We start from the raw sequence: 22,040 nt of genomic DNA on the forward strand, positions 1-22,040 counted from the left end.
TCGTGCCCTGCACTTGCCAGGCTAAGACTCCAGCTATTAGGAGTGATACAGCTGTCAGATCTAGAAGCAGCAAGTGGCTTAAGTCCTAGGAAGCTTCTAGTATTTGCCAAGAGGACGGAGTTATTTTATAACATAGGTCCTGGTTTTTCAGTTTGGTTGTTAAAACAAACTTCTGGTAACACTACGGACTCAATCAGTCTATGTGAGGTCCTCATGGACCGGCCAGTTCAACCTACCTACCTACCTACCACTCGATTAAGTCCGCGATTTGGTTAACTTTCACAAATGATGCGAGTGCTGGCCCTTTTATAGTGTCAGGCAAAGCGGATAACAGTGTCACCGACAATTTTCCTGTAAAATTCTATCTTGTGGCATAGTAGCATGTGTAAGCGAAACCGGCAGTAATGTCCGTTTCTAAAAATCTAACATATACACGCATACACGGATATATCTTCCAATACACCTATACACATGTATCACCCGAATGATGTGCAGCCACCGCTAACATACTAATGCATGTTAATCTACAGCGCATCGACCAGAATGCCGCTGTTAACATTTAATTGCAATTTTGGATGCATTGTGGTGTATGCCTACTTGCAATTAAAGCTATTTTATTATAAGGGCTGCCGTTATACAACGAAAAAGAAACTTTACAATAACAAATCTACAGACCACGCAAATTAATATAGACAGAATGTCTCAATTGTGTTGTTAGTGTAGAAATGAGATAAACTGAATTAAGCAAGGAAACAAATACAAACAGGATAGCCTAGTGGTTAAGGCAAATGCAGTTTCACCGTGTGATTCACGGTTCGAATCTCGGTGAAACATTTGCTAACATTACGAAATTGCCTGATGATGAATTCGTGGCGGTTTTCGAAATGTTACCATCGCAATATGCCAGTAAATGTTTCTTTCGTTCTTTTTAGTTTCTCTCAGAAAAAGATAATAATTAAACATTCAGTTATTATAAGCCGGTGTTAAGCTCATGAATTCATAATAATAAGTATAAATTGAACACACCATTAAATCAAACAAACATAAATATGTAAAACTGAGCACGGGTTTACAAAGCTTCTCATTCGCAACGAAAAAGGAACTTTACAATAACGAATTTACAGACCACGCAAATTAATATAGACAGAATGTCTCAATTGTGTTGTTAGAGTAGAAATGAGATAAACTGAATTAAGCAAGGAATCAAATAAAAGCAAATTAGCCTAGTGGTGAAGGAAAATGCAGTTTCACCGTGTGATTCGCGGTTCGAATCTCGGTGAAACCTTTGATAACATTATGAAATTGCCTGATGATGAATTCGTGGCAGTTTTCGAAATGGTACCATCGCAATATGCCAGTAAATGTTTTTTTCTTTCTCTTCAGTTTCTCTCAAAAAAAGATAATAATTGAACATTTAGTTATTATAAGCCGGTGTTAAGCTCATGAATTCTTAATATTAAGTATAAATTGAACACACCATTAAAACAAACAAACTAGAAGGGTTTGATTTTATTTTTGCACTAAACTTTCGGTTCATTTTTGTTCTTTTGATTTTTTTCATAAATTGTGTTACACAATTTATTTGTGAACTCAGGCATGCTAAATTTGATTTTTGGGATAGCTTTCCCTAATTTTTGGGGAGGTTGGAAGGGGGTGTGCTTTCGGGTTTCACCAACTGCTAGTCTTCCTAAAGTCGCAGGATTTATTGCTTTGGCTTATCACATTTAAAAAGAAAAAAAATAAGGGTTGAGGAACAACACAAAGAAATAAATAGCTTTTCAGCCGCGATATATAGAAATATACATATACATATATATATATATATATTGTAACGACAGCCTGCCTCCATACTGGCTTAAATGAGTGGCAGAGTGTATGTGCGTATATGTGTTTATGTGTTTTGTGTTCAGGTCCGTGCCTTAGCCGCAATGTTGCCATTAAAATAATACTAACATAATAACATTAACATTGACAACATTTTACCTGTAGTGAACACAATGTGGCAACGGAAATAAGATGTTGCGCTTGGCGTCATGTTGTTATAATAAGTAAAATTTCACCATGTTGCTAACAACCTAGCAGCCTTGACGAATGATAAGTAACTATGTGTTTGTTCTGTTCGGTATTATGTATGTGGATGTGTTTTTTGTGCAAGGCTATACGCATCAGTGTGAGCGGTCAAGGCGCGAACCAAATGTATCTGTGTAGGTGTTCGTTTTGTGGAGCGGTAAGCGTGTGAAGGTATGAGTGAAATATACGTATGGATGAAAAATACGGGAAAGCCGAGAAGAAAGTTTGGCATGTATAGGTTGGAATTTTCCGTTTCTGAGTAACGTTCCCTGCCACGGCGGTAGCTATAAAAGGGCGCAACGTTAGGCAACGGACAAAGAATTACTTTATCAAGTGCCCAGTGCGAGTGAGTAAATATTTAAAAGTTTGTGCCCCGAAAAAAATATTTTTAAAAGTTTGAAGTGCGCGACTAAAAGCGAAAAAAAAAAAAAAAGGTTGTAGTGCGTGAATAAAAGCGAAACTTTAAGTTGTGCGCGCCGAAGGTTTCGCGAAACGTGAAAAAAAAAGACGCACAAAGAAGTAAAGGCTAGGGATATCCTGCCCACCACCAAGCAGTTCCCAACTCAGGACAGCAGCAGAAGTTCCTGGTAAGTACAATGGTTTTCTCTGCCCTTGAATTTTTTTTATCTCCCACCAACTTGGCATGCCCACTGGGAAGCTGGCGTCCACAAAGCCAATTTTCCAAGCAAGCCAAAAGCAAATTTGCATGCATATATGCACGCCTCCGTACAGACATATGTATGTCGGTGTGTATATTAATCATGCAAACAAAAAAAAAAAAAAAAAACAAAAAAACACAAAAAAAAAAAAAAAAATAGTTTTAGCATCACCAGGCTTCTTGCACTAGGAATTCCCCAAGAATAATGTTTTTCTTTCCTTATATTAACAGGACACTCCCTTTTGGAAAGAACGCACTGGGCAGAGCATTGCAAATTACGGTTTGCGGCCTAAAGGCTGAATTAGCGACATACCGCTCCAACAATAGCAACCACGAGTTTTAGTATTGGCGGCGCAACGCCAACAGTAATCGTCACAACACTTTATTATTTAGCCGACAGCAAAGCAATTTTAGCAACATGTCTTATTGGAGGGGTTAGAACGCAGCAACAACAGCAACTCCATTGGTACCGGCAAACAACATCCACTACAGCATTTTTTTTGTTGGCAACGCACGGCCGCAACAACCACAACTTGTATATACTTCCATCTTAGTAACATACCGCTCGACTGCAACAACACTATTTTTGTGAGATTGGCGGCGCACCGCCCAACAACCAGTACAACAACGTTCGTATATCGGCGACGTATCGCCCAACCACTATTACTACACATCCAAAAGCACTACACTATAATTTTATTTGGTGGCGCACACCACTGCAACCACAGTGAAAACACAAGAACTTGGCAATATCGAGGAGGAGCATTTTCCACCAGCGGCATTGGGCCGCAACAACAATACCCACAAGCGCCACACTAAGTCGTTATGTATTGGCGCGCAATACAACAACAACGGCAACGACACCACAGGTAACTAAAATCCTTGGGAGCTAACACAACAAATAAAGAAAAACGGCAGCAACCATCACAATAAAGTTGGCAGCAACATTTCCATATTTTGGCCCTTTAAACTACAACAAGCACAGGCGGAGAGAGGAACGGCCCCGGCGTTGGATTTGGTCACCACATTATTTTTGTATATTGTATTTTTTTATTAATATGTTTATTTATATCTCTTTTATATTGTCGGAAGGAGCATACTTTTAGTAGGAAACAGGAAACAGGGGTCATTTAGTTTCAGGTCACACATATATGGTGTTAAAGTGAATCCCAAACTTTAACACCATACTTCCTAATGGTGGCACTCTCGCTCCCATTTAAATTTCCTCATTCGTTTATTCCTCTCATTCCCTTTTTTTTTGGTTCTTCGGTCTGACATTCCATTGTCTTTTTTTTTTTTGTTTCCCTCCCTTTTTTTCTTTGATCTTTCCTTACCAGATACATATTTTTCTTACGTGTTCCTTTCTTTTGGCTATGCATGGTAGCCGTAACTCAGGATTGTTAAACTTTGAGTTTTTAAAATTTTTTTTTTGCTTTTTTTGATTTTTTTGAAAAAAAAAAAATTACATTTTTTTTATTTTTATTCCGGCCAATATACCGCGTTATTAGGCTCACATCCTGAAATTGTAATGATGCCTCCAGCATAATAGGCATTCTTTGTTTTGCTGGTGCGAATATACTTTTTTTAAACACGTTTCACCATCACGTTGATAGAATTAATACTACCAAAGCACTCATTACTAAAGATCACTAGCGAGTGATCTTGGCTGAGTGATTGCGGGTGGCCAACGTGGGCGTGGCCTGGAGAATTGTATGCATGCTAGGAGTATTTCTTTTCAGCATTTTCAGCAAAGCTACTCAACTGCAGCGGCGCCGTTGGATAAGGAGAGTAACTTGGTGAGTGTTTTGAGTGAAATATAAAAATTTATCAATATACACCTGTTTAGTTGTATGTACATGTGTTAGTACAGATTCCTGCTCTTGCAAAAATAGAACAGGAATTAGCAAAGCAGAAAAATAAAAACAGATTGCAACGAACATATGTGCATGCATGAAAAACGTCACAAACGTATATTTGCACTTACATACATACCATTTGTTTCCATATACACATAAATTCTTTTCCTTGTTGACCTACTTTTGCTGTGTACATAATTGATCTTATGTTTATTTGAGCGGTTGCGGTAGGTCAGGGATTAGGGTACTTGAATTTTTTTTCTATTCGCCCTCTTATTTTATTTTATTTGAATTTGTATCTTTAGAATTAGAATTAGCTCCTATTAATAATACCGCATTAGGGTGGCCCTAAAAGTTTAATTTTTTTGTTTGAGACCAGACACTTTGTCTATTAGCCGTAGGTATTTTTTTTATAGAATTGAATTTGGAATGTATCCACTGGTTCTTGCACTCTTATGAATTTTTAATGTTCGCCAGTAATAAAAGTTAGCATTAAGTTTGAGCAATTTTTTTATTGTTACTTCGAGTAAACTTTTGAAGCCCTTGGAAAATTATTTAGTAGTAAACTTTGAGTTTAAAGTTTTATTGAAATTATTGAACTGGTAGTAGGGTGTTAGTCGGTAATTTGTAAACCAAAAATTTTGTAAATAAATTATAAGAATTATGTTTGGATGAAATTTTAAGACATTCATAATGCAGGGCTAAGTCGAATTTTGGTGTTGGTGCTGCGCTTGCGCGCGGTAAGGTAAGGTGAAGGTGAGTAATAGGGAAATGACTTATTGACGGATGGACAGACTCAGGTCAGGTTTGGGGGCACTGTAAGGTAAATAGGAGTCAGCACAGTGCCCACGGTGCAGTGCAAGTTGCACTGCAGAGGGAGGGTAGACTCCACCTGACAGGACAGGCCTTCACTTTTTCTGCCCCTCATGCTTTCCCCTCTATAACTTTGCCCCTCACGTCTATTTATATCTTTTTCAGCTTTTCTTTCATCCTTTTATTTCCATCATGCAGGTATGAACCCCAATTTTGTTCATGTGGCTGCGGGTGAGGTCGGTGGTGCAATACCCCGCCCAAGACGACGAGCTAGCCTGGGCCCGCAAGCATACCTGCTTGCCACCGCTCCTCACCACCCAAACAGTCAGCCACGTAACAATATATATATATCTATATGTATATATTCGTGGGAACATTAGCTCCACTTGGCACATTTTTATTTTGCACAACACACAAAACCTCACTAGGGTAGTCGTTGCTGTGAGGGCTTAGCCGATCTCCATAGCGACCGACTATGAGGCGTAGCTGTTTAGGACTGGCATCTACGCCGTTTCGCCTCATAGGAGGGCGGCGGGATGTCGGTGACCAAGAACTGCCAACCCCCTAATCCAGGGTGTTATGCGGGCCGTGCCTATTGGACGATTTGCAGCCAGGGGATAAATTCGGCTATATTCCAACGGAGACTTCCCGATACCGGGCCACCTCGGGAAGTATTGATGGCCTTACCACAGTACGGGGCGCTGCTGTGGATGGCGGTTCTTTCCCCGTATATAATACTGGACCGCTGAGCCCGCATTGTCAGGCAGGTGGTCGCACGACCAAGATGAACGACTCATTACCAAATTGTAATAAGGAGGATGATAAGAGAAGGACTGAGTCGCAAGCCAAGGACAAGGACGACGAATACGCATTAAGCGATGCGTCGGACTCGGGGGGCGAGAGTAGTGCTGATTCAATGAACTCCATGTTGGAAAAGCACACAAATGAAAACGGAGTAGAAGAGTGGAGAAGGGCACGGAGCATAGGACGTAAAAGAGCTCTCTCGCAGTACCGTGCAGCACTAAGAATTTTCCAACGTTTGGGAGCAGTGGTCGACCCACCAGAAGTGGGGATCGAGCGCTTGGAATGGGCCCATGAGGCGGTAGAAGTAGTTCGAAGGCAGTTCGAAGGCAGTTCGAAGGGTTTGCTGTTAGAAACCCTCGGTTCTGCAATCAGTACGAGGAGGAAGAAGCATCGAATGGCAGAATGAAGAGGCAACGTTCGGCGGAAGGCCACACGCCTGCTTTCAAGAGGCAGAAAGGACCCAGTCAAAGAGCCGCAAGGCAGGGCAGTCGCATAGACAAGACAAGTAGGCCCAAAGCTGTAAGACAGATGGGCCCCAATAGCGAGGTAGCAACTACCTCGAAAGCTGCGAGTCCGAGGGAAGGTCCAACTACGGAAGTAGGAGATAAGCCAAAGGGAGATAACGCTAAGACTCCGGCTTTCTTGGAGGTGCTAAAGGGAGTTAAAGCTAAGACTGCTGCTTCCTCGGAGGTGCCAAAGGGAGTTAAAATTAAGACTCCGGCTTTTCCCGAGAAGATGAGTGATATGGCAAAGCAGTCACTGACTGTGGCGCTGGTTTATCGTAGCAGTCCTTTCGGACAGATGAATACTGAAAGGTGGAGATCTGTAGAAAGGGAACTTATTAGCTTAATGCTTTAGATGATGCGGGAACAACCAAGTAAGCCCCTTCCAACCTTTGATTTGGGGGGATGGTATAATGGTGTGAAGAAGATCGCGTGCGACAACATCGCAAGCTTGCGGTGGCTGGAGGAAGTGGTTCCAATCCTCCAAAGGCAAGGCACAAATCCCAACGGTACCAAAAGTTAAGGTATGGATACCATGCGTGATGAAGTCGGAGGATACGCTGCGACTTCTGCAGAATCAGAATCCGAACATACCGACACAGGATTGGAAGGTACTTACTGTATCTCGCCCTACGGAGGAAGGTCCGTTCTTCACCTTCCAAATAAACAAGCAGACGGAGGATATATTGTACACGCAGCTTGGAAAAATGTCTTTTGTTACAGGCAAAATTTATATGGGACTCAGGAAAAGAAGTCCCGAGGATAAAAATCCTAACACGCTGGAAGTGGCGAAGTGGAAAGGACCCCAAAAGCCTAGGGGGAAAAAGACAGGTGGAGGTAGCCGACGTCACCACGAAGGTGTTAGAAGAGGACCAACAGCCAGATGGTGCTGTGAGTCGCACAGAGGGACACCCGGCACAACAGATACAAGAGTCTGAAGGGGGCTTCGAACACCCTAAACCAAAAGGGCCAGGGGAGGACGACGACGTCACGACGAAGGTGCTGGAGGGGGCAAACAGCCCTATGGTGCTGCGAGTTCTACAGATAAACCTCCAACACATCAAAGTGGCGTCGAGCGAACTCCTCCTAACCCTTGAGGAGGGTTCGTTTGACGTGGCGCTGATCCAGGAGCCGTGGCTCTCATCGGGAGGAAAGGTTTCTGGACTTAGCGCGCGCGGATTTGGCGTTTACTATGCGCAAACGGAAGGACGGGTGCGTGCTGCAATAATGGTAAGGAAACAGCTGCATTCATATATGCCATCTAACTACACTACTGAGGACCTCGTAGTGGTGGCCGTTGAGCAAAGGAATAAGCAGGCACTTATCCTGCTATCCTGCTAAATGGCCCATGCTGCGGAGGTTCCACCAATGGAGTGCACGAGGCTAGTACAGGACGAAGGGCGCATAGGGCGGTTGGTCATAGGTGCGGATGCAAATGCGCACCACAATGCGTGGGGAGGATCAGATACGAACGAGAGAGGCAGATCTCTATTTTGTTACATCCTGCAAACCAATTTGCAGATAGCCAACAGTGGAAATGTCCCTACATACATTGGTCCAACATCCAGCAATGTTTTGGATATTACACTGAGCTCCAAACGTGATATATCAAGGTATGATTGGGTGGTTCTTGATAGACAATCCTTCTCCGACCATGCGTATATCAGCTTCAGCATCCCCCTAAAGAGGGTAGAGAAGGGAGGAACCTTTAGAAACCCTAGGTCAACAAACTGGACTAAATTCCAGAAGCAGGTAGAAACGAAACTGGGACAACCAAAAGAGGTTGCCAATGTGGAAGAACTGGAGGAGTCTAATGAATTCCTAACTAGGGCTCTTATGACTGCGTATAACAAAGCTTGCCCACTAAGAAGATTCAGAGGAAAAGCAAAGCCGCCATGGTGGAGCAATGAGCTGAATCTTCTAAGAAGACAGGTAAAAGAAATGTTTAAGCTAGCAAAGACCGCGGAAAGCGAAGCGTGTCGGGACGAGTACAGGGATATACTGAGGATCTACAAGCGTGAAATTTCCAGGGCGAAGAGAATCTCATGGAAAAGTTTCTGTACGGACATAGAGTGCTCCAGCAAAACAGCACGGTTGAGAAAAGTCCTAGCAAAGGGAAATATAGTCCAGGGACTAATAAAGAAAGAGAACAGGGAATGGTCACGTAATAGTGAGGAATCCCTTGAGGTGCTTCTCGATACACATTTCCTATCGGGAGAGTGTTTGGAAGAGCCAGCAGACAGCACTCACACTTTGATCACGGAGCGGGTAGTGCCGGGCTTGGTGACCTATACCAAGATCGAGTAGGCAGTGAAGACGTTTTCTAAAATTAAATCGCCGGGCCCATATGATATATTCCCGGCCATGCTACAAGTCTCAAGTAGGGAGGTCGTGGAATGCCTTAAAATAATATTCGATGGATGAATAAAACTGTATCATGTACCGCACTCTTGGAGAGCTGCTCGTGTAGCTTTCCTACCAAAGGCGGGAAAGATCGGTCACGTGTATGCCAAAGATTATTGACCCATTAGCTTAACCTCATTTCTGCTCAAAACCTTTGAGAGGCTGATAGATGTGTACATAAAGTCCAACGTGGATGAAAAGCTGCTCTCCACAACACAACATACGTACACAAAAGGCAAGTCGGTAGACACCGCATTGCATAGGGTGGTAATAAGAGTAGAGAAAGCCCTGGAATATAAGGAGTATGCTCTAGGAGTCTTCTTGGACATTGCCGGGGCTTTCAATAATGTTGCAAAATGGGCGATTATGGATGGTCTTAATAACACTAAAGTACATCCTGCCTTAATCAAATGGATCGGCTACATGATAAATTGCAGGAAGATCACATCACAATGGGGATTGTACGAGGCCACGAAATCAAGTTGACATTTTATATGCAATGTTTACACACAGGACAAATATTAATCTTATTATTTGAATATTTTCACTTTTCAACATTTATTTTTCATAGTTATTAAAATGAAAACACATTCAATATTATATTAACCTTTTCACTTTGCGACATTTACGTTACATACTTATTAAAATAATGCAACTATATTTTATATTATATTCATTCTTTCCAATTCTCAAATTTATTTTTCAAAAGAATTAATATTTTTGCAATACATTATATTCAAATTTCACATACATATAGGTAATAAAAACTATAGGTAGACACTATGGGAAGCGTCGGACAAAAACGGAAAAATTTTTTAAGCATTATTACTTGGTTAGTTCGAAAACACTTGTCAAAATGTAATATTTAACCATTTGAATAAAAGTTGTTGGTTTTAGTCCCACTCTGCCCTACAGTGGGTTCCATCAAAAAAAAACAAACAAAAATTTTTTTACTTTTCTTAAGCGGTGCGTCCGCGTAAAAATATGATTACAATTTTTCTTTAAAGCGGTGCGCCCGTGAATAAATATGACATACATTTTTTTAAATCCCGATGCGTCAGAGGACATTTATATTACAATTTTGAAAAGATGCGGTGCGCCCGTATCTATAAAAATAAAACTATACAATTTTGATAAAAGCGGTGCGTCCGTTTCAGGACTTATATGAAGTTATTTGCCATTCTCTAATTTTTGCATTTAAATAATAAAAATTCAATTAAAAATTATTATTTCTGCCATACATTTCAAATTCAAAAAATTCAGATTTTCGTTAAATTACCGGATAATTCTTTCAGTTTTACTCTCTCAAATCCCACTTGTCTTTCAATTCTGCATAACTTTTCTAATCCAGCATAATCCATTTTCGAATAATTCTCTCGTTCAAATTCAATTTCTATTCAATCTTCATACACAAATTCCACATATCTTGCTCCAGTAAAATTTTAATATTTCGTCTGTTCGTTTCAACACGTATGGACCTAAGAAACGGGAAGGTAGTTTCTAAATATTCACTTCCAGGTCCAAATTCCAAAAATTCAGAGCAACATTTAGATTTCAAAAACTCAGAGCAAGATTTAGATTCCAATAATTCAGATTCCGATTAAGCTTCAATTGCATCTTCAACTGATACCTTAACAAGTGAACATAATAAATTATCCCTGAGTGCAGACTTTTTAGGATTTGCTGATCAACCTGTAATTCCAAATTCTAGTTTTTCTATTCTAGCTCCGATTCTTAACGTTACAACCATGGCCACACTCGAGGAGAAAAAATCGTTTATTAGTACGTGTGCCTCGATTATGCGAGAAAACTACAGTGGAGACGCGTTAGCACTTGGCTCATTTATAAATAAAGTTGAATTAATGAAAATATTCTCTGACGAAAATTTAACTCCTACCTTCACTGCATTTTTAAAATCCAAGCTCGAAGGCAAAGCTCGCGAGGCCCTACCAACGTATATAGAATCAGTCAACCAAATTAAAGAAGCGCTATGTAGTTAAATTAGGCCAGACAACTCGAAAGTTGTCGCGGGAGAAATTGCAGCCTTAAGAGTAACCAATAACAATTTTTCAGAATTTTCCAAGCAGGTAGAAGAGCTTTCTGACTCGCTAGAGCGCTGTCTAATCATTAAAGGTATGACGCAGGCAAACGGCCATGAGATGGCGGTTGAGCAAACCATTAGCGTTTGCAGATTAAATAGTAGGTCAGATATGGTGAAATCAATCCTTGCGTCAACAACCTTCAAAAATTTAAAGGACGTTGTAGCGAAAATGATTATAGAGCGAGAACAGGAAGTTAAAACGCGGCAAGTGTTAGCGTTTCGATCACGTCCGATAAGATATAGTAACTTCCGTGAAAATTCCAGAGGCAACAGTAGTTTCAGATATAACAACAATAGTAATTTTCGATTTAACAATAACGCAAATAGACATAACAATAATACAAATTTCCGAAATAACAATAATAACAGAGGCAATATCGTAATTACAATAGAGGTAATAAAAATTCCAACAATAGCAATAATAATCGGTCCGTAAATAACAGAAATTCCAATAATCAGGGTTCAAATTCTAGAAATGCCAGCCAATGTTCGTTCTTTAAATGCCGAAGCCCCTCAGGCGCGAACACTGAGGGAGCAGGAGCAATTCGGCTAAATACTTCTCAGTCAATATATTGTCTAAATTAAAATTTTTCCGATTTCGTCGAAGTTGCTTGTAGCGATTCTCATAAAATATGTTCTTTTCTACTAGATTCACAGCCAGACATTTGTGAGGTTCGACGGATGTCCGCCAGATATAAGCATTCTATTTCCGGTAGCCATAGGAAATGCTTCTCGTATATCAGTAAGAGGTATAGCAAACCTGTAGCTTGTTAACAGGGCAAGCCCTGGTAGATGATTTAACAGCATATGAGCAGTTTCGAAGTTCAAGTTAATGTTACATTAATGAGTTCCAACACAAATTCCAATAACAGAAGTGAGAACAGATGGTAACAGGTATCATAACAGCCGGGCTTACACGGTGGACGTATTGTAGGAAAATGTTGCTGAAATTGTGTGAGAGATTGCTTGTTAAAATAACCGCGGGAAGTATGGGAGAAATATAAATTATATAGGTTTGAAGAGACTAAAAATATAAAAACTACACAAAGGAAAATAGTTCGAAAACAGCCAATTAACGGGGAAAAATAGCTCGTAAACATTTTTTTGAATAGAAAATAGTTCGCAAACAATTTTTTTGGAGAGCAAATGGCTTAATTGCAGCAGTTACAGAACTTAGAAACGGATAGCAAAAAGTTGGACAAGACAGTTGCTGAAGGAGTTGAATCACGATCGGTTGTTCGCGGAAAAAAAGTAAAGAAAATTTATACATTGTTTGAAATCCCGCCCGTGTGTAATTTTTTAAAGTTAATAAAAATAAAAATTTACAAAGTGGAAATAAAAAAAAAACTAAATACAATTTTTAAGTTAATAAAATCGAGGGGAAAAAAAACAAGAATTTTTATATGAACACGTGAACAAGTGGGAAAAGTTATGCAAAAAAAAAAAAGAGAAAAATTAAATTTGCTGAAAAAAATTTTATTATTTGAAGAAATGAAAAATATTTAATTTCAAAAAAAAAAAAAAAAAAAAAAAAAACATCACGTGAACAAGGAACCGAAAATTTGTATAAAATATATATATATATATGTATATATATATATATATATTTGTTGGAAAAAAAAAGATTTGTAATTGCGGAAATACGTGTAAAAAAAAAGGAAAAAAAAAATTAAATATAATAAAACCAAGGGATCCGTTGAAATCCCTTCTGTGCTAAACTAATAAACCAAATTTTTCTAAGTTAATAAATACATTAAGAATTGGCAGTGAGCCTTGAGAAAAAAAAAAAAAAAATTTTTTTTGTAAAATTTATCAAAAGTAAAGAAAGAAACAAAAACTTCATGAATTCGTGAATAGAAAATTTTTATTTTTAAAGAAAATAAGAGAAACTTTGAAAACTTACAAAACAACCAAAAAAAAAAAAAAAATAAAAGGAAAATTTTAGGTGAAATGGGTTTATAGTTTATCAAAATCGAAAAGAAAAAAAAAATTTTTTTAAATAAATGATCAAGTGAACCGAAATTTATACATACCAAAATTTTTTTTGAAAAAAAGAGAAAAAAAAAAACCAAAATTTTAATTGGTGGAAGAGGAAAAAAGTAATTAAAATTGAACGGAAATTGTATTATGTGGAAGTTTGACTGCGTACAAAAAAAAAAAAAAGGACAAAGTGAAGAAGAAATGAAAAATTTTAAATTGCGGAAAACGTCCACACGGAAACAAAGAATCGAAAAGTTATAAAAAGGTAGATGTGAAGTTCGGACGCAGAAGAAAATAAGGACGAAAACTATTGGAAAAATCGAAAAAAGAGATTTTTTTGAACGGAAAAAAAAAAGAAAAAAACTTTAAATTTGAAAAAAAAAAAAAGTAAAACTTTATCAGAAGATGAAAAAGAAAATATTTTTGAACTTTGAAAAATCGTAGGAAAAAAATTACACGGAACATAAATGAACAAAATTTTTAGTAAAGTAGAAATTTGCCGAAGTTTTGAGTAGCGCAAGGAACAGTTTACCTATCTATTTGCATGCTTACTATAATAACAAACAAACAAAAAAATTTAATCAGATCAAGAGGAAGGAATTTTTTTTTTGAAGGAGAAGAATTACACGTCGGAGTCCCCAAAGTCGGCAGGAGTTTCCAGGATAAGGAGGCACAGCGGCTAAATATTTTTTTTTAGTTTGTAGGACTTACTAAACAAAAAAAAAAAAAAAAGAGTAAAAGAAAAATTAAAATTTAAGTAGGTTCTTAGGCTTTTTTTTAACATACACAAAAAAAAAATATTTTAATGTAAAAAGTTGAATGTGGGCGAGCGAGCGAGTCCAAAAAGCCCCAGAAAGTATACCACTGGAGAACATGAGTATGGTTAGGAAAAGGTGCTAAATAACAAAAAAAAAAAAAAGTGTTTGTGTTTCTCCCCCCCTCAAAATTTTATAGCAACCAACGTCAACACTCCATCAACTGGCCAGCGGAAGGAGGATGATTCGGTAAGTGCCTCTTCTTTTAACACATGTACGTTTCACAGACTGGTTAAATTATTGATAAACTAGGAAAAAGTTTTATAAATTTATTCGTATAAACCGCCCTACTTATTAATTGGGTAAAAGCGGAGAAATTAACTAATCCATTCAGTTGGTTTAATTGCTTTCTCTGTTAAACCGTCCGTATAATATATATACCTTGGCATTTTATTTTTGCGATGAAAGTTCGACACATTGTTTTTCTTTCCATTAAAGTGATCACCTTAATGAAAAGAAAAAGTGAGTTATCTTCGTAAAAATTAACCTGTCTGTATATATATATTCGTTCACCAATTCATGTTTATTTTTTTTTTGCACCACTTGAGGGGTTAACATCGTCACCAAAATTCCAAAAGAAATTTGACGATAAAAATATAGTACAAAAAAAAAAAAAAAAATGTATTAGTAACAAAGATTTTATTATTAAATTTCGCAGTAGGTTGTGAATTTATTTTGTTCATTTCTTTTGTGTTGCTCTGTTAATTGGGCCATGTAACATCGCTTAAACAGATTATGTTGCAAGAAGGCTATGTTATAGCGTTCACATAAGTTCGATTTTCTGCTGAAGATTTTTTTTTGCTTCCCTTCTCTTATAATGGAAAGAGAATTTCATTTGCATAAATACGTTTGCTAACTTCCCATACTCAGCTGCTCATTAATTTCAAATTTCTTTCGTTGTTGGTTCTCCAGGTACCAACTCAATTAATTCTAAGTGTTGTGAGCATGTGAGAGCGCAACTCTAAGAGTTAACATACTGCGCATTAAGTGCAAGCGGTGCTTCTCGCTCACTCGCAAACTGTGAGCGATGTATAAATATGTTTGAAACTATGTTACATATGTAAATACAGAGATCTCAGGTTATACGAATTATGTTGTATGTGAGAGAGATAGTATTGAGAAATAACTTTGTTTTTTTTTTGAATTAATAGAAGAGTACTAAGTGAATTATATACTGAGCGACTCTTGTTTAAATTGTATGTAGTGATGAAATCTCAAATTAACATGTTTGATTAGTGATAAGAGATGAGAAGAATTTTGGAGAATGTGAATAAATCATAGAAACCAGAGAAATGTTTTCTTCTTCTCAAGAGAATTAAGTTAAATATATGCTTTTGTAATCCGTGAATTTATTTTTTTGTTGCCATTGAGAGACTTGGAAATGAAAAATGTAATATAGAGAATTTGATTTCGAACAACCTGTTGAAATGTAAGCTAACATAAATGATATAAGGAACAGTTTAGGTACGTTAACATACATTTACATAAATACATATAGCACAAAGGAATAGATATAGAAAACAAAAACGAAATGTATGATTGAAGAAACTTTAATTAAAATTTAAGGATTGGAAAAATGAGAAAAATGAAGGTGTAACTTCTATTTGATATTTGTGGTAGGGGCAATGGTGAGTATGTGTGGGCTAAAAGAAAAACGTTTACCAATCTTTTAGCAGGTTGGGTGGGTGTAGATGGAAGGGCAACGACAGCTTAGCCTTCCACCTCTGCCGGAAGAACCCCAAACGATGCAACTTGTGGCAGGTAGCGGTATGTATTAGTTAACGTATTACTTATTTATTTCCGTAGTAAATTTGACACGTTCCTTTGGGAATTTGTTTGATTGAGATGAGCCTAACCCTTCGACGGCCTCTAAATTTAAATTTTTTTTTGTAAATCTCTGTTTGATTTTTTTATGAGCAACCGAGGTAAAAGTCAGTGTAGGAGCAAGATCCCCCCCATATACGCCGTAGACTAGCCGGCTGTAGCAAACAGAGTACCCGCTCCTTAAACCCTATACCCACTCGGAGAGCTATCGCAAAGCAGAACTGAAGTTCCCTAATACAGTGCAAGGTAAGCTAAATATTCGTATATGTGAAGAAGTTTGTGGCAGAAAAGACAAACGTTAATGAGGCCAGCTTCTTTGCATAGATGGTGCACTATGAGGGAGTCAACGGAGGCATGAGGCGATTAGTTCATTACACATTTCACTAATAAAAATTTCCAGTTTGTCAAACGATGTAGAAGTAGACGATAGTAACGTGATAAATATAACAGGCGTAACAACAGACACGGTAACAACACTAGGAACAGTCAATACAAGTATAATCGCATCAAATACATTTTTTCCTCTGACTCTTCACGTTGTCAGTGACAACTTTAATATTCCTTCGGACGGTATAATAGGAAAGACTTTCTAAAAACGAAAAAATGCATAATCAATTATGTTAATGACACAATTACATTCGGACAAGGGACAGAAAAGGTAAATATTTAAATTTTGCACAGCACTTGAACAAATACTCTTGTAATTCCACCAAGATGCGAAGTTTTTCGTGTTTTTAGTTTGAAAAATTCGACAAATCCAGTTTTTGTAGATTTTCTGGAACTTTGTAACGGTGTTTTCACAGCAAAATGTATGGTTGATACAAAAAACCCAATAATAAAAGTTGTCAACACCACCGACGAGGTCAAGTACGTAAAAGATTTCAATATTCAAACTGAAGACATTAAAAACTTCAATGTCTATCGCATAAATGATACACCTATCGATTCAAAACGCACAGAAGAGCTTAAATCAAGTTTAGCAAAATAAATGCTTTGTTATGCTAAAAAGAAATTACTTGATTTATGTTTGAAATATTCTGATATTTTTGCATTAAAAACCGACTTAATAATTTCTACGAACAAAAACTTAGATTAACTGACAAAACTCCTGTCTATATTAAAAATTACCGTTTGCCATACACACAACGCGAGGAAATAAATAAACAAGTCGAAAACCTATTACAGAATGATTTAATCGAACCTAGTTTTTCAAATTATAACAGTCCTTTAATTTTGGTACCGAAAAAAGATCCAAGAGGCAAAAAGTCATATCGTATGTGCGTAGATTTCAGAGTAGTCAATAAAAAGCTTATAGTCGACAAATTTCCACTAGCGCGCGTTGATGACATACTCGACAATCTTGGCAGAGCCAAATACTTTTCAACTCTAGATCTTTTTTCTGGTTTTCACCAAATACCCCTTCACCCTAAATCTAGAGACGTAACTTCTTTCAGTACAGATCGAAGAGCTTTTCGTTGGAAAGTTTTACCTTTCGGGTTAAATATAGCACCAAACTCTTTTTCTCGTATGATGTCAATAGCATTTTCAGGCATTTCGCCAAATCAGGCTTTTATGTATATTGACGACGTTATCGTCATTGGTTGTAGTGAGACACACCACCTCAAAAATTTAGACAAAGTTTTCGAAACCTGTAGAAAGTTTAATTTAAAGCTAAATCCAAACAAGTGCAATTTCCTTCGTTCCGAAGTAACTTTTCTAGGCCATAAATGCACGTCAAAAGCTTTGCTGTCAGATGATTCGAAAATAGACGCTATTAAAAGGTATACTAAGCCAAGGGACAAAGGTGTGGTTAGGCGATTTGTCGCGTTTGCAAATTACTATAGGCGATTTATACCGAATTTTGCGTCTCTGGCAGCGCCTTTAAATCGTTTAAATCGGAAAAAAGTTGAATTTGTTTGGGACGAAGCGAGCGAAAACGCTTTCGAAAAATTAAAACTTGCCTTAATGTCTCCCAAACTTCTACAATACCCTGACTTCACAAAAGAATTTATAATTACAGTATATGCTTCTAAGAGTGGCTGTGGTGCTATATTAAGCCAAAAGCATGGTGATAACGATTTACCAATTTGTTTCGCGTCAAAATCTTTTAATAAAGAAGAACAGAAAAAAGCAATTATCGAATTAGAACTCCTAGCAATACATTTCGCTATAAAGCAATTTCGTTCATATGTTTGCGGTGCAAATTTCATAGTAAAATCCGATCATAGACCACTAGTTTATCTTTTTAACATGAAAGACCCTTCGTTGAAACTTTCTAGAATTCGATTAGAACTACAGAATATAAATGTACGATTGAATATATAAGAGGAAAATCTAACGTTGTGGCTGATGCCCTTTCACGCATTAGTATAGACGAAATAAAAATATACAAAGCATGTTTTAGCAGTCCAAACGCCATCACAAACCAAACAAAAGGAATTACAAAATAAAGACGATAATTTTAATGATACTTTTTGCGATACGCCTAAAGTACAAGTTTATGACAATTTTTCATACGATTTTTCAAAAAAGATACCGCGAATAAAGTCGACTATAGAATTTAATAAAAATAATGAGATCTCCAATATACAAATTTGTGCGCATTTAAAACATAAAAAACTAAATTTACATAATTTTGTGAATGCTAACGGAAAAACCAATTTAGATGAGTTATTTTGGAGGCTTGAAAAAACAACCGGCAGTCACAATATTAAGCAGTTAGAATGGCCAAAAAATTATAAATTTTTCAATAATTTTCCAATTACGAATTTTAATATCAACGGTAATAAAATTTTAAAATCATTACAAATAATATTGACATAACCTGTAGAAACTTTAATAGAAACAGAGCAAAAACAAAAACTAATGACGATTTATCATGTGGACCCTTTGTTAGGCGGCCATTGCGGTACAAAACGATTATATTCCAAATTAAGAACAAAATACTATTGGAAAAATATGACAAGAGACATTGCGAAAGTTGTAAAAAATTGCAATAAATGCCTTTTAAATAAAGTAAAACCAAAAACAAAGGAAAATCTTGTCTTGACTCCAACGCCCTACAAACCCATTGACATAGTACTTGTCGATTCAATAGGTCCACTTCCGGAATCCAAATATGGTAACAAGTTCGCTGTTACTATGATTTGTGACTTTTCTAAACACCTGGTAACAGTAGCTGTACCAGATAAATCAGCAAAAACTATTGCTTGCGCTATTTTTGAAACCCTTATATTAACATATGGTACAATGAAAGCTATTAGATCCGATTTAGGAACGGAATATAAAAAGGAATTATTCTCTGAATTGACAAAACTTTTAAAGATTGATCATGATTTCTCAACAGCTTACCACCACGAAACTGTTGGTATGAAAGAAATCATAAAATCTTTAACGAATACTTTCGTGCATATCTAAACGAAACGTATTCAGATTGGGATACATATTTAAAATACTTTACATTTTTACACAATACTACAAGTAGTTCGGTTTTTGATAATAAATTTACTCCGTTTGAATTAATAATTGGCAGAAAAACTACAATGCCACATGAATTGCAAAAAGAAGAAATTGATCCGATCTATAATGTAGAAAATTACACAAAAGAGCTTAAATGTAGAATACAAACATCGCATAAAATGGTAAAAAACTTGATTAATAAACATAAGATTAGAAATAAAGATTTATACGATAAAACGGCTAAGCCTTTAGACATTGAAGTTAATCATAGAGTGTTAGTAGAAACAGAACCTAGAAATAAACCTAAAAATATATATCAAGGTCCCTACATTGTAAAAAATATTGATGGACCAAATATAAAGATTTATGATGAAACTAATAATATTGAAAAAAAAATATATAAAAATAGAGTACAAAAAATTAGCTAAATTGATAGGCTGTACTTTACTAAATAATCTTTAGATATAAATCTATTTTAAGAATCCGCCAATGAAGGTTAAAGAAAACAAATTTTTTCCAATGTAACAAATAAATATACATTTACTTACGTAGATTCTACAATAAGGAAAAAACCGGTTCACTTCAAAATTGAAAATTCGATAAATCATAAATATCTTAACACTAACTTTTAAATATTTTTAATTTCTTTGCATATTTCAATTTTAATTCTCTTTTTCAAAAAAGTTGCACTGTGGTGAATGAACGAGTCAAGGGTGAGAACACTCTAATGCTAGCAAACTTATTCATTCATAACATTACAACAACATACTAAAGCCTAAAGAAGAATGTGGCAAGATTAACCACTAATCTTACCAAATTCTTCTTTTCTAAAGGGGGATGATGTAGTGCCATAGTAAATCACTGCATCAAATTAAATTAAAACTGGCAACTCCCCCTCACATCCAAAAGCAAGATGCAACCATGCATCAGATGCACTTGGCATCACTAAAAATGTTGAGTCGAATAACGCGGAGAATTTTGTGATTGCCTGAATCTCCCGTTATTCGACTTCATCATGCGATTTAACCGCTATGCGCTTTTGCAATGCGGCAGGGCTGCTTTCGAAGCGTAAATTTTTCATTCGAGTTAGTTTTAAAGTGAACCGGCACCTGATTGACACGCGCAATTTTTAAAACCCGCAACTTACAGTGAGTGAACTAAAAAAGTTGTAAAAGTAACAATCTAAAAGTTTAATACTAAATTATAGAACATATAAAGAACCTAAATTTAAAGAGTTTTATATTAAAAATTAGGCGTAAGAGCGCGATTTTACATCTAAAACTAAAAGTGTTTAAGAAACGATAAAAAGTTATTAATAAACGATTTTCTTTTATTGACACAACGAAAATAAATATTTTATTAAAAGAAATTAAAAGAAGAAAATTAAGGGGTGAGTGCGCGTGTAGTGTGCGAGCGCATTAGAGCTCTAGTTTTTCCCTAGATCCAAAATGGATCTTCCATATAAACTTGAATCTCGAGTTGAATTTTTCATTATATAATTTTTAGAGGTTTAGGCACATATGTGTAAGAATCATTAATTCGTTTTTTTTTTGATATTTTTATTAACTGAAATATACATTATGAAATATGTTTATAACGTTTAAGAAAAAAAATCGAGTTGGATTATTTTTATTTTTCGGTATTTTTTTGGGTTAATGGATTGAAATACCACTATGTATAGATATGATTCCCTTTTTATTTGGTGTAGGCGTTGCGCAGGTGCGGAAGAGGGGACGTGGGTATGTCGACTGACAGGGACAAAATGTGAGGATAACTAGGGACTTCTTAGACTTTTGACGGACGGACTAGGATCAGGCAAAGGGGGCTTCGCTCGGGATAAGGAGACATAGCGGAGCCCAAGGCCACATCTTATATGTAGAAGAGGGAGGGCAGACTCCACCTGATCTGGACGTGCCTTCTCTTTCCTATCACCTTGTCTATTTCTCACCCTATCTCTATTTGAACACACAAGCATGAATCCCTATATTTTTGTTTACAGGTATTATAGGTGAGGGCGGTGGAAAAGAGGGGATTAGTTTGAGAGTTTTGTTTTTGTTTAGTCGGCCACTGCTCACGCTACCGTAGACGCAGTACAGCATTGCGTGCATGTAAGGATTGCAGTGAGTGGACACAATGGAGGTAAAGGGTGTAATGGGTAATGGGAGAATGTCGCTGCCAGATTCGAACTAAGGAAGCGAATACTGTTGTACCGCATTCGACACTGGGGGAAATTTATCTGACTTTGACTTGGGACGGGTGATAAATATACGGACTCAGCACACTCACTACGACATTGCTACGGTGCAAATACACCAAATGATTTTTATGCACATTTCGATCCAATTTTTTTTTTTTGTATAAGGTAAGCACTAGGTTAATACTGTCTTGAACACTTTTTAAACATACATGCTACGTATATAATACCATACGTATATAAGTTTTTGAAATATACATATTATTGTTTGGAAAATACCTACATGCACATTTATATTTTACAACCTTTATATTAAGTCCCTTTCATGTTTGTCCCCTCATTTCCATACGAGTTTTGACCCACGGAAAAGTCTTTTTTCGGTAACTTCCCGTTGAGCTAGACACTTGATACTTAGAACATAGCTCAAATCTGGAGAACATTACAATGCAAGTGAAAAAAATCCCTTAGGTGGCCCACGGATCGAGATATACAGAAAGTTAATTTTGAAATGGAAATTTTGCGATCGACTTTTAACTAACTTCTCGGTGATACAGAGACTT

The sequence above is a fragment of the Eurosta solidaginis genome, chromosome 1 (assembly GCF_040869045.1).
Source record: "Eurosta solidaginis isolate ZX-2024a chromosome 1, ASM4086904v1, whole genome shotgun sequence".
Taxonomy (NCBI): Eukaryota; Metazoa; Arthropoda; class Insecta; order Diptera; family Tephritidae; genus Eurosta; species Eurosta solidaginis.